Below are 14375 nucleotides of genomic sequence, written 5' to 3' on the forward strand. Positions count from 1 at the left end.
AGATACTTTGCAAATCTTAAATTGAATCAATATCTTTTGCTCTGAAGGTGAGCTCCTGATAGCCTTCCTTCTGTCTGAAATACACAAGGAACAAAGTCAAGTCAATATACTCAGAGGTTACAGTGGTGATTCCTGTTCAGTGTGTGTGAAATGTAATAAAACGGGTCTGTATTTATCTGGGCAGGGTTTGTCTGTGGGTTTCTTGTGATTGTTTAAAGCAAAAAAAAAAAAAAAAAAAAATCTGGCAGCCTCCCTCCGCCCCAATTGCGAAGAATAAATATGCAGGGCTTGTAATTCTGTTGCAGTTCTTGCTCCCAGCTGATAGGGTGACGTGCGGTTTGGAGGCTTGGAGATTGGTTTTTTTGATTTGGCTCCTTGCTGCAGTTGTGCAAACCTCGTTGTCTGTCAGAAGTCAGGCTCAGCGGCTTGCCTTGTGCTGTCATGCCGGCAAGTCTCCGCTGAGCCCCGATGGTGTGGGAGAAAAGGGGGAAGCCCGGCAGATTCGATTGCAATTGGGGCACAACCCAATTTTTCCCTCTCCAATCCCCAGTCATCGCTCTCCTCCTTCCCCTCCCCACATCTCCCTCCCTCCCCAAACTATACTGCACCCCCCTGAAGATCACGGCTGGTGGATTTATCAACATTCAACCACCCCTCGCTCCCCCCACCCAATTTCCCGATGCACTTCCCCGCTCACCCTGACAGCTGCAAAAGAGAGCTGAGGTGTTTTAGCAAGCGAGGCAAGTTGGACTGACATGCAAGGAGGACCCCGCGCCCCTCTCCAGTCAGTGACTAGCCACCAGATGCAATGAGCTCTCTTTAAGAACCAGCAGGATCTGTATTGGGGAGCAAGCAGGTCCCCCCGGGAGCTGGCAAGGCAACTAGGAGGGGTAAGTAAGGCGGCTCTATCCCCTCTATAGGCAATGCAGGGCGTGTGGTTAAGTTTCCTGCTATGAAGCGGGTCCGGATTTATTGCACGCCAATTCCCAGAGAGGTACGTGTGTGTGTGTGTGTGGGGGGGGGGGGGGGATCTCGCTGTAAGATCATCCAGCAGAGAAGGTGCTTTAACGTGGTGAACCCTCACAGATTTGTCACATTCGTGCTGTTTTCCTGCCCCCCAGCCATAGTCGTTGTGGGGGGGGGGGGGAGGGAGAGACGCGCACAGATGGAGATAAGCCGCCTGCTGCAGCTTCCCAGCCCGGCGCCAGCCGCCCCCGCGCTTGGGCCACGCGCAGGCAGAAGCGGGTGGCTTTGCACGGCGGGGGGCTCCGGGGCGTCTCGCTTTATTCCCCTCCCCTCGGGCATGTCCTTTCCCGGGGCCCAGGCGCCGGCCGGCCGGCTCCAGCTGTCTACAACACCGCGCCGGCGGGAGCGCGGGGGAAGCGCTCGGCGGGCTCGAGCCAAGCCCGGCGCCGCCGAGGGCCCTGCAGCGCGGGCGCGAAAGCCAGCGGCTGCCGGGCAGAGGCGGCAGCTCCCTTGGTGCGGCGGGAGAGGGGCGGGCGCGCTAGCCGGAGGAAATGCCTCTAATGCAGTGCTATAAATTTCGTGTCTTTTCGCGGCCCGACTCGGGCTAGGGGAGCATCCGGCGGGCAACGTGCAAAGGGGCTGGCAGCGGCCAGGTGCACTTTCCCTCGGGACACGGAAAAGCTGGCGGGAGCCCCTCAGCGACTCTGCCTGCCTGCGGGCGAGGGCGTTTGCTTCTGTTTGGTCAGGGGAGGGGGCCACTGACCCCCCTCCTGCTAGAATCGGGGGGCAGGATTGAACCCTTCGAAGCAAAGGGAGCCCCCCGCTGTGTCTGCCTGGCTCTCGCGGCGGGCGCGCTTAATCGCGCACAGCTGTTGTGCTCCATCCACTTGTGCTGAGATCTTGTTTACCTCGGGTTTCAAATATAGCTACTGCGCCATGCTCTTCCCTAAATAGGGCAAGAGCGGGCTCCTGGGTAGTACCAGACAGGCTGGGATTTCTGCGCTTGGGAAGGGGGTTACCCTGCCCCTCATGGCTGCTTATGCTCCCGAGAGGGAGCAGCCAAATACTGCCAAGCTTAGAAAGACATAGTACTTTCGTCTGTACCCTTTTAAACAATGGTTTCTTCCAACCCCCACAATCCTCTGAACACACACACACACACACACACACACAATTTGACCTAAATGTTGGATAATTTTATACTCCTCCCTCTCCTCTTTATTTGATTTTTTTCACCAATAGGTAGCACCTTGGGCCTGAAAGCAAACACCTGTGCATTTAAAAAGTGACATGGCCATTTTTCTCAAGCTGCACTGCAATGCAACAGGGGGGGGGGTCTCCATTTGCGTGGGATGCCCCTGCAACTTGCTTTTAGGGTTAACCCCCCTAAATGTATTTAAAAATTAAGGATCTATGAAGGCCTCTTGGTTGGGATCTCAAAGGAGTATTTATTCACACCATCCTCTTTTTGGTAAAGTTCATCATTTTGGGGGTAAAGGACAGTTTTGCGGAGCCATTTTTTATTCTGAGAGGAGTTCCTAAATAGGGAGCACTGGCAGACTGTAGGCAACCTCTAGCCCGCACCTTCCCATTCAAAAGCTTTCTGCTCTTACAGTCCAAGAGCCTTAGAGGCTTGGTGCAATTGGGAGCAGCAAGGCAGCTTTCAAATATGGCGCTGACAGTCTGAGCAAGTTTATAACTTTTCCCCATCTTCATCTGAGATATTGGCATTTTATTTCCCTTTTGTGCAATTTTTGTAATGAAGGTAATTTGTGTTTGGTAGCTCATGTGCTTGCATATGAGCCTGGGTGACTGTCTGCTGCAAGACTTTTTTTGTTCCCTGGATGGAAGTAATGAGTTAGAAGGAGCAAAGGCATAAAACCCCTATTAAGAATGAATGGTCCACGAATGAGGAAGAGTTATCTAATTAGAGCTGTGACATGGGAGCCGGAACTCCTGATTTCTCTTCTCAGCACTGCCACTAACTTGTAATGTGACTAGGGGCATGTCCCGCAACTCCCCCCCTCCCCCAGTTTACCTATTTGTACATAAATGGGCATCATACCTACTGCTGGAGGGGGAGGGAGTAGTTGAGGCTTTATTTATTTATAAAGCCCTTTAACTCCTCAGATGAAAGCTAAAATATATCCAATCAGAAAAGGCTTAGTTAGTCTAATTACCCATAACACCAATTAACATTGTTCCAAATTTAAAACAATCCAAACACACTGTCCCAGGGTTGGAAACGGCATGCATCACCAAGGACCTGCGGTTCAGATGCTGCATTTAGAATAGGGGAGACATGGTTTCACTCCTTGCACAAGATCCCAGTGAGCCTGTTGAAGAAGCAACTCACTTAATCGCTCTGCAGCTCAGTTCCCTATCTGTAAAATGGGGGAAATGCCATTTCCCTATCTTCCAGGGGTTTTGCAAGATAAATTCATTTATAACTTGTGAGGTGCATAGCAGCACTTGCACCATTCAATATTCAGCATACATATCCCACTTACATGTATAAAGATGATTTAGATTATGACTAGTAGTGACTAGTATCCAGACTGGATAAGCCATCATGATCATGCAAACACTCTCCATTTTTCCAAACACCAATCTTCAGAACTGCACAAACTAGGATATTACCCTTGTATTCTAAATATTAGTGGAATGCTTAGGTCATGTGAAAACTACATCATATCCCAGATGTTTTTCTGTTGCACTGAGCACATGCAAGAATATGAGCTGTCCAGTACAACCTGTATTAAAAATAATACTTTTGTTACTAATGAATGTTGGTGGAATACTATAATGTGTCTTTTGTAGATTCATTTGAAATGCTGCTCCTGAATTTTCTTAGCTTTCTATTTCAAAGTTTATAGAATAAAAGCTGGAGGTGTATGAGTAGAGTAACAGCAGGGATGAATTTGTCTATGTAGATTTTCATTTTCCTCTGGGTATAGAAGCTGGATGGAGAGAATGTGAGAGTCTATGGCAGATCCTACATTTATTGCTGGTTAAAAGGTGGTTGGCTAAGAGATGTGAGTAGGCCATTGAGTTCTCTTGTGTTTCCATACAATTGAACAGTTTCAGAAAGTCCTGGCTGAAATATACATCCTTCCTTTCCAGTGCGTGTCTGCAGTTATTAGAAGCCATATTAAAATGAATCTTTCCACCATCAAATATTAAACCAACGTTTATAAATATAAATGGATTGTCCGTTTTATTCAGTCAAAATACAGCAACCCCCCCATCTCAAACCTTCCTACAAATAACCAAGAAGCCTTTTTAAAAACATGTTTGCATGTTCATACAATTAAAAATGGCTTTGCCTGCCAAATTTAATTTGTTTTTCAATCAGGCTGTAATATGATCTAATTCTGTACTGAAAAATAAATAAATAAAATAAATTAAATTACACAGTGTGTGTGTGTGGGAGGGGGGAAATCTCTGATGTTAAAATAGAAAAACCTCTGAAGCCAGGAAATTCATAGCTGAGATATTCTAGCATCCAATCACCCCTCTGTGTCCAGATAATTTCACAGTTGTTATAGTTTGTATATCATTTATATTACAGTAACTGCTAGAGCAGGGGTGGGGAACCTCAGGTCTGGGGGCTGGATGTGGCCCCCGGCTTGCTTGAATCTGGCCCCTGAGGCTCTGGGCTCCTCTGCCCCCTCCTCCGAACATTGGGGAGCCTGTGCCTACTGCAGGACTGGAGCACACAAAATATACTAGCTGGGCCCCACTAGACTCTGGTGTGCAAGCGGAATGTGGGGAGGGGAATGTGGGGAATGTCTTTCTCCTCGGTCAGGGGCCACGTTAGTGATGGATTTTTTTTTTTGGCTTCTCACTTGTGTGCAGCCCCTGACTGATTTTTCCGTGGGTCGGTGGCCCCTGAACCAAAGAAGGTTCCTCAACCATGTGCTAGAGGCATCAGCCAGATTGGGGGCCCATGTTGCTAAGTATTATACAAATGTAGTCAGTGATAATGTGGATCCTATAGAGCAGTGGTCCCCAACCTTTCGGGCCTGCCAGGCGTCCGGGGGCGGGGCCACTCACACACCGGGCACCTGGGGGCGGGGCCGCACACCGGGGATGGGACCACCCATACGCTGCATGCCCAGTGCCAGCGCCACCCATGCACCGCACTCCCGGGGCCAGTGCCCCTCCTGTGCCGCACACCCAGGGGTAGGGCTACCCATACCCTGCGTGCCCGGGGCCGGAACAGCCCATGCGCTGCATGCCCGGGGCTGGCGCCACTCCTGTGCCGCGCGTCCAGGAGCCGGCAGTGCCCATGCGTCGCGTGCCTGGGGCTGGTGCCGCTCCTGTGCCATGTGCCCAGGGGCGGGGACGCCCATACACCGCACACCCAGGAGCCGGCAGCGCCCATGCGCCATGCACCCGGGGGCGAGAGCAGGGCCAGTCCGATCACTCGGCGGGCACACAGAAATGGCCCGGCAGGCGCCATGGCACCCATGGGCACCACGTTGGGGACCACTGCTATAGAGCTTATGCATCATTAATAACTTAGTCTAATTCTGGTTGTTGATCAGGGTGCAGGATGGGTGGGTGGAATTTTCGTGGCTTGTGATATATGGAAGGTCACACTATGATTTGGTGATCCCTTTTAGCCTTAAACTCTTAGGGTATGTCTACACTACCACCCTAGTTCGAACTAGGATGGTAATGTAGGCAACCGGAGTTGCAAATGAAGCCCGGGATTTGAATTTCCTGGGCTTCATTTGCATCTTGCTGGGTGCCGCCATTTTTAAATGTCCGCTAGGCTTCCTAGTCTGAACTACCTAGTCCGTGCTGCGTGTAGCCGCGCTGCACGGAGTCCGCACTAGCGGACATTTAAAAATGGCGGCGCCCGGCGAGATGCAAATAAAGCCCGGGAAATTCAAATCCCGGGCTTCATTTGCAACTCCGGTTGCCTACATTACCGCCCTAGTTCGAACTAGGGTGGTAGTGTAGACATACCCTAAGGTAGTTACAGAAGATCATCATCTGTTCTTGGGAAACCACACCCTGCATGGCTACCTAAGAGCCTGGTCCTCCTGTGCTTGTTAAATAGCAAATCTCCCTTTGATTAAAATGGTGCAGTATCATACCATAACTGAGTTTTTGACCTAACTGGGGACACTTACCCATCCCCCACAAGAAACCTGGAACATTCCTGAGTTTCCTAGCACATGTGGGAAAATTAGAGCCCTATATTACTCTGGGGATCATCACGCACATAAATTACTTAGAATCCCCTTTCCTGTTTAGCCTTTTTTGCCTTGGATATTTACATTGTAAACTTTTGGAGGGGCAGAGGGGCAGCTGTACAACATCTAGCACAATGGGCCACTAATCCTGAATGGAGACTTGAAGCATTACTGTAATGTCAATTATTCATAACAATAAGGCATCATTATGCAATGATGTGTCATAATGCGGTGTCACAACCCATCTTTCCAATGACACAGTGAAAAGAACCAGATGTCATATAGCTGGTGATGCATCATCACCGAGTACTTACGTTACCCCCTACAGCAAATTATAAGCAGGTAGCAGCTCCAGTCTTAACTCTGAGCTTCCTGATAGTTCCAGTTTTAAAACCAGCCATTAGCCCTCCTTATCATCCAGGTGAATGTCCATTGATGTCACTTAAACCAGATCTATGCTCCTCCCCCTGGTTGATGTAATCTGCGTAGCTGAAGTCAACGTACTTACTGCTGCATCTTACATGCAGTAATTTCAGCGGGGGCTCCTCTCCCTTCGATGCCAGCTACCCTTCTTGTCCTGGTGGAGTACAAGCATCGACAGGAGAGCGCTTGGAGATCGATTGGTAGTGTCTAAACAGATGTGATAAATTGATAGCCAGTGGATCAATTGCTGCAACGTTGATCCAACATAGTGGACACAAACTGCCTTTTATCTGAGTCTCCCAGCTACAAGTACAGGCAGAAAAATGGTGGTAAAAACAGCAAGCAACAATATTAATATCCTATACATCTACAGAGCTTTTTATCTAGAAAGATTTCAAAGAACCTTAAGGTTAGATCCACAAAAGGATGCAGACCCCAAAGTCCAACATTTAGGTGCTACCGAGATCCTCAGTACCCCATATCACCTGACCGCGGAGATTCCTAAAATCCCTTGGCACCTGAGTTTCTATTAATGAGCATGTGCACAGCCACCTCAGGCATGGTTGTGTAAACCCAGCAGGACTCTCAAACCAGGCAGCCCCCAGATCCAGTAGGCAGACTCAGAGTGTGCTTCAACCCACACAGAATGGCCTGGCAGAGGGTAAGGGGTGGGGGAGGAGGCAACAACAGCCTCCTTTGGACTAAGGATGTTAAGCATAATGTAATTGACTAATTGAGTAGTCAATGCGTTTTTGCATTGACTATTCGATTAGTCGATAGGGCGGTGCTGCCACTTTGAGAAACCATGGCGGCGTTTTAAAGGGGTAGCACCGCACGGAGCCCGGGATCAGCTGTGTGGCACTGCCCCTTTGAAATGTTGATAGAGGCAGCAAGGGAGGGGGAAGTGACTAGTTGACTATCCTGTCAACTGTAAGCATTTTGCTTATCAGATAGTCGACTATCCTTAACATCCCTACTTTGGACCAGTAATTAGGGCACTCAACCACTGGGCTGCAGAGCTATTCCTGCTTTCTCTCTGTCCAAGTGCATATTATTTATATACACTGGAACAGCTTCAGCGGGGAAGACTGAGATACCATCAGGGTGGCTGACAGAATTGCCTGGGATATCTGCGGGGTGGCTCTGGGCCCTGGAAAGGGTGGAGCCTCACATGAAAGGATGGGGACGGTGCTAGCCTCTTCCAGCCAGCCCTTCAGGGCTGCATGGCACACACTGCTCAGAGCTCCAGCTGCTGCCACAGCCGCAGTAGCAGAGGCAGCTGGGAGCCCCAGGCCCTTTTCAATTGCACTGTTGATGTCACTTAAGCCAGTTTCTCTCACGCACCCACCCTCTGTAAGTGGCACTGGCTCCCATAGTCCACAGTATTGCATAGTTCTATTATTACAGCACTCACCTGAGAATTGTATGGGTTCTAATTCCTGCTCCCCAGCCACTAGAAAAGAGAATTGGACTTGGTCTTCCAAATGCTGGGTGAGTGCCCTTAACTCTTCTCCACACATACAATAGAGCTTTCTTAAGTGCCTGACTCCACAGTAGGTTTCCTGGCTGTGCAACCCAAGCAGCGATAGGGGTCCCACTCCAGCCCAGATTTAGGTGCCTAATTCCCTGAGTGGTGGGAGGGAGGCCTTGTGACCTACCCCTCTTTGTTGGCATTTCCTACCAGCTAGCTCAGACAATTCTCTCACTTGGCATGCTGTTTTTTTGGGGTGCCTAACTTTCCCAGTGTATTGTATAGAGAATCTGGGCATCTAATTTGGGACTGGATGACAAGGTGCCTAAAAGTCCCTTTGTGGATCTAGCCCATGGAAAGTATATACTTTTAGTAATCCCTTGAGTCTCCACACTGATAAGCAGCCACCTCTGAAGCATGACATTGCAGCTGTTTAACAGCACAAAGCATTGCTCTACAGCTGTTTAGGCAGTAACGTAGAATACTGCTGTGACAGATTGACAATATCCTGTAATACATGGAAGAAACCTTATGGAATTGAGATAAGGTTTACTGAGTTCAGTTTACCCCATTGAATTAGAGTTAACACCTTTGGTATCCATTATATTAAAAACGCTTTTGTGTACATGGTGTTGTGAAATTATGGTACCTTTTCTAGTAAGCAGCAGTGATGCCAATGTACTTCAAATGATTGATAACAGGAGAAGACATCACCCCAGGGAGATATTCATACCCTAGTTCAAACTGGATTCTCCAGAGACCCACACACAAAGACATTTGGAAAACCTCAGGATTTTCTTCCTGGTCCAGCAAATGGAACAACTCCTGGTCTGCAGAGGGCCTTGAATCCTTATGGAAGGATTGGATGTACTTGGCCTACTGAGACCCTGTGAGACTGTACCTGTTCTGAGCTGAAGCTCTGATGAACTAGTAACCACAAGACTGCTCTAGAATGGGGTATTAAAACTGCAGCTGACAGAGCTAATGTGAGAGCAGTAGTGATGTCTGTAATAAACTTGTTAGCATGTGTGTGGGTCCTTCCACTGGTTTGAACTTTTTCCATGTAATGCTTCTTACACAATTACACTGATGGCCCTCTCTGGAGAGAAAGATAGCAGGAGTCCCAATGCAACTTCTTTGTGCTGGGAATGCCACAGTGAGGGCAACCCAGCCTGGAAATACCCCTGTCAGAAGGACGAGAGGCATGTGTCTCCACCCAAGAGAGGTCACAGCTGGGTAGCTGAAAGCCAAGTTTGGTGGCATTGCTGATCACTAGGCAATGGTGCAACTAGAGGGGTCTGGTCTGGTATATCGTACCACTAAAGTATTTATAACTGGTATGATGTGCTGGAAAAACTCAGGAGAAGCCCACCCCCAGTCCTTCCACTCAGCTTAGTCTCCTGAGTCCCCCTTCGTGGAATCTTTTCAGCAGAAGTCTCTAGTACAGTGGGAGGATGACAGAGCAATGTTTCTGGTATAATGGGAAGGGGACAGGGAGAGTGCAGAGGACTGGGTGGGGAGAAGTCGCTTAGGGAGGCCAGATGCCCTGCCACCCTTGTGTTCCTTCTATGGGTGTGTCTAGACTACAGAGTTTTGTCGACAAAAGTGGACTTTTGTCGACAAAACTATACCTGCGTCTACACTACTGCTGAGTTCTGTCGACATAACGTCGACAGAACTCAGCAGTTTTGTCGACGCTGGTAAACCTCATTTTACGAGGCATAACACCTTCTGTCGACAGAGTTTCTGTCGACAGAAGGTGTTATTGAATGTAAACTGTCCTTTGCGTCTACACTACCATGTCGACAAAGCAGCTTGCTTTGTCGACAGAACTCAATGTAGTCTAGACGCTCTTTGTCGACAGAAGTTTTGTCGACAGTATCTGTCGACAAAACTTCTGTCGACAGAAGCCTGTAGTCTAGACGTACCCTATGAGTGCAGCATGCCAGCAAGAAATTATTTCCACTTGCACCACGGTCTGGGAGAAGGGAGGAAAATCCAGGTGCAGTTGCCCTGAACTGTGACAATTTCATTAAATACAAGCTACAGAGAGACCTTAATAGGGTGGAATGTAATAATGTTAGTTGGGAATTCTGGCTATAATGCTGAGATGAACAGCTCCTATTATTACTAAAATTATCATGGGGTCTCTAAAACCATGTAATGCTTCTTACACAATTACACTGATGGCCCTTTTTGGAGAGAAAGCTAGAAGGAGTCCCAATGCAACTTCTTTGTGCTGGGAATGCCACAGTGGATCCTTTAGGATTTTTTACCATTTACCTTTTTCAAAAGGGGGTATCCATCAGTAGCTCAGTAGCCCATAATACTACAAGTTCCACACTGAATATTATTTATCCAGAGAGACGTGTGTAACCTACTAAACTACCAGCACTACTCCTTGAACACTTTGTACTTCCTTGCTGATCTTCCATGTCATTAAAATCAGTCTATGGTTGTGTGCCTGTTAGGTGAGCAGCAGAAACCAGTGATTTGGTCAACTTAATGTACTCTCTGTACATACATGCACATCGCACACCATTTGAAAGCCGATTGTTGCTTTAAAATAAAGTATGATGTGAAACTTTCAAGTGGTGCCATAACCATGGAAACAGTGATAAACACTGACACCATCAAGATGTTAAAATGACTCCTTTGAAATATTTGCATTACTTTGTTAGTTTAATAACTATGCATTATTTTAAAACATCAAACTGGATTTATTTGTGACCTCAAAAGATCGCAATAGCCGTCTAAAGGGTAAAATAATCTAATAATAAATCTATATATGTATCATTGACACGTAATAACACAGGTGACATTTCTAGTCAACATCATTCTCATCATCTTGTTCATCACTGTTCTCTGTCAAGAGTGCCTGGGACACCACAGTCTTCATTGCCTTAACACAGACACAGTCCTGTGCAGGGAAGGTTGTTCTCACTATAGACGAAGGTGATTGTGCAGTGATCTCTAAAGGTTCAGGGACAAATAGAGTCTTGTAGAAGCCCAGGTCCCATTAGGCTCTGGAAAAATATAGAAAGTAGTTCATCTCCACTTTTCCATCCATGTTGCAAAGGTGATCTAAACTGTGTGAAGGCATCCAAGTCTTTGTCACGATGCTCTTTTGAAATGCTCTTCAAAACTGCCCGCACATGGTGGAAGTTTGTCTTCTTTGATGGCTAAATGGAGGTTCAAGCAATTCAGGCATCTGTGGGACTTTTGTGTCTCGCTCTGGTTAGACAGCACCGCTAACAACTTCTTTGCTGCAGAAATTGTGGCTTCTCCATCAGTCTCTCCGGCTACGTCTATACTGCAGAGTTCTTGCGCAAAAGCGCGTCCACACCTCAAAGTGCATTCTTTAATGCAAGTAAAGCTCACACCAGCATTTGAGTTAATATTGAGCCACCTCTAGCTCTCACTTTTCTCTTGCCACGCTTGCTGAGAACACCACATTCAGCAGAGATGTTAAAGCCCATGGATAAACATTGTATGGCTGGGAGCTGAGTGGTTTTTTGGGGAGGTGGAACACTTGCACTAGGGATTGATCTGAATTCAAGTCTAGTCAACTTCGGAGCACAATGCAAGTAGTGGCTCTCTGGGCAATGCTCCACTTTCAAGGAAGGCAGCTGATTATATTCTGCCCAAAAAGGAGATGGCCTGTGACATGTTGATATTTCATTGTTTTTACTCTGGTAACCAACATGCAAGAATTATCCTTCAGAAAGGTTATGACAGGCCAGGGCAGAGAATATAGCCCCAGTCAGTCAGCACAAATGCTTGTACTAATGCTTGCAGTTGGCACCTGCGTTATGATGATGGACAAATTAGAAGCTGGACAAATGAACAGATGATGGACAAATTAGAAGATGAGTCTTCTCCTTATCCTCTTGTAAATTACTTGCACGTTCCAAGCATCTTTTTTCCTTGTGTTAAACTTAAAGGATAGCTTCAGGCTTGCTACTTCTCATTATGGTTTCCTTTTCCTACCTTAAATAATCCATCTAGCCAAACACAACCTGACAGACATTGCCCTCACTGTGACACTGAGTGTGCAACATGCTGCATGAAAATCTGGCTATGTGGGTGAACGTGGCATGAGCAGTGACCCTCCTAGCATCCCTGCTAAAAATAAAACTCGACCCTTCTGGCAATCTTGGGGTTGCTTTTAATAGGTAGCCAGTCTCATCCCAGGCTTAGCGTGCCGAATACTAGGAGCTGGCTCATCTTTGGGAAGCTGCACTGAGGTAGTGAGGATGAGATTGACCATATGCAGAAAGTGTTATCTCAGTGACTTCTCCACAGACTGCCAGGTTATCTGCCATGTATAGGTGCGATGCTCTGTGCTTCCTAGCCCATGTGTTACATACATCTGTGAGCCTCTCGGGCCGCGTGTTCCTCCTACCACCCAGCTTCCTTGATACTCCTTAACGTAACTTTATCTTCCCACTTGCATAAGGCTCTCACTGTCCTTGGTTGAAACCCCAATTACCAACTCAACCCTCTGCCAGCTGACTTTCCCTTTTAACACCCTGCTCAAAGTGTTGCAGATCAGCACCCCTCTCAGCTGCTGGTTAGCTGTCCCTCTCATAGGAAAATAGATATTGCCATGCTAGACCAGACCAATGGCTAGGCACTCTTCAGAACTAGATGCTTCATTATGAGTGCCTTTACACCTTCCTTTACAGCTGCAGTAAAATTCCTATGGGAGGTAGGTTTTGTTCTAGGGATGTAAAATCCCATTTAATTGGTTAACCAGTTAAATAGTGTTTAACTGGTTAAAGCGGGGCGGGAGGGGAAGGGGGACTGCCAATCGGAACATCCCCTGCCTGAGATGGGGCAAGGGGGACCACTAAAGCCTGGGGGGGTGGTGAGTGGGTCTGCCGGCTCCCGGTCCCATACAGGGGCTGGAGCAACCTTCTGCTTGCAGCTGGCCATGGGCAGGTACTGGTTAACAGTTTCCAGGTAAGGATCACCCATTAACGATGATGGTAACAGGTTACCTGATCACATCCCCAGTTTGTTCATAACCCAGGGAAGCTAGTGGTTGGATTATATACTCAGTGATGAACCCTTCTTTGAATCCCACCAACTTCTTAATTTATATTGTGGAAATTAGTTACACAGGGCATATGCTATTTTGTTTTTAATTCCACCATTTCCCCGAATAAATAGGCTGGAGCCTACATGCTTCTCCAGTCTGTTTCCCTTAGAAAAATCTTGATAACAGTTCCACACACCTCTCCACCCCTCTCTCTACAAATGCTACCTTCCACAAGTTCCCCATCTCATACAATGCCCTAATTTGAGGGTTCCAGTTAATTATGAGAAGCTCTGTGATTTCCACTAGCAGACTCTAGTGACCTGTGGAAAACAGGAGTGCTCTCTCTGCCATCCCTCACTATTGGCGCAGATTGATTTACCCATCTTTGTTTGACAACTGAAAGGCATCAAATCAATGGTTCCCTGCCAACTTTTGCTGAGTTTCTGCCACCAGGCGTGGCAAGATAAATTGACTTCAGTATACAAATGACATACCCAAGAAGCAAAGTAACCAATTTTAAGGGGTAAATTAATGCTAAGTAAGAGTTAGTCTCCTGCATATTTTCTTGTGCATAATGTTTATTTTAAACTCGATGGTTTAATGCACACACCTCTGCGGGCAGCGATATTAGCACTGAGTAAAGCTGGGTGGAGAAGGCAGTTCTGTTTAGCAAAAATTTTGCTCTGCCCTGGAATTAAAACTAATTCTTCCAAAATGTTTTAGCAACATGGGTTTGTGTCAAAAAGGTCATTTTTTCAGTTTCTGTCTCCCACACCTCACTAGAAATGACCAAAGTGTCATCCTTGGATCTCAAAATCCTACCAGCTGGAAATGCACAGCATTCTTTGATGAAAAAATATTTAGTGGAAGATATTCTGACCATCTCCAGTGCTAAGTGCTTTTCAGGCTTCCAGCTGGTAGAAGACATGCTTACTCCAGATAGTAACTGCCTTGTGGTGGTTAATATGGTTAACACATTTTCCAGCATGGTGTTTCTTCTTCAGAATAGATGAGTTCTATAGTGGATCCATATTCATGGCTCATTCAGTCCTTGTCCTTTTTGCTGTGGCTTGACAAGTGCTAATTGAGATGGTGGGGTTTTTAAATAATATTTGGATGCGCATGGTTTTCCACAAGAGCTGATTTGTGATACTGTTTAGAGGAGTTAAATGACTGTGGGAGCCTTCTACAAGTTTGGGTCAAAATTTAGTGTTGCCATCCCCAAACACTCACTAATTAAGAGTCAGACCCCGCAAAATCATGA

General features: G+C 47.1%; 1 protein-coding gene across 5 annotated transcripts in view; it reads left to right on the forward strand.

Moving 5' to 3' along the window:
- The first annotated feature begins 342 nt into the window (after positions 1-342).
- The window catches only part of SLC8A3 (solute carrier family 8 member A3), a 185813-nt gene continuing 171780 nt past the window's right edge, over positions 343-14375 (forward strand). For 3 of the 5 annotated variants that reach the window (XM_006130304.4, XM_075927317.1, XM_006130303.4), the window contains exon 1: positions 343-890. The gene's annotated coding sequence lies outside the window, so the exon portion shown is untranslated. The remainder of the gene's footprint in view (positions 891-14375) is intronic. The other 2 variants (XR_012903475.1, XM_006130302.4) reach the window with 1 other exon arrangement.

Source organism: Pelodiscus sinensis, chromosome 4 (genome assembly GCF_049634645.1).
Source record: "Pelodiscus sinensis isolate JC-2024 chromosome 4, ASM4963464v1, whole genome shotgun sequence".
Classification (NCBI taxonomy): Eukaryota; Metazoa; Chordata; order Testudines; family Trionychidae; genus Pelodiscus; species Pelodiscus sinensis.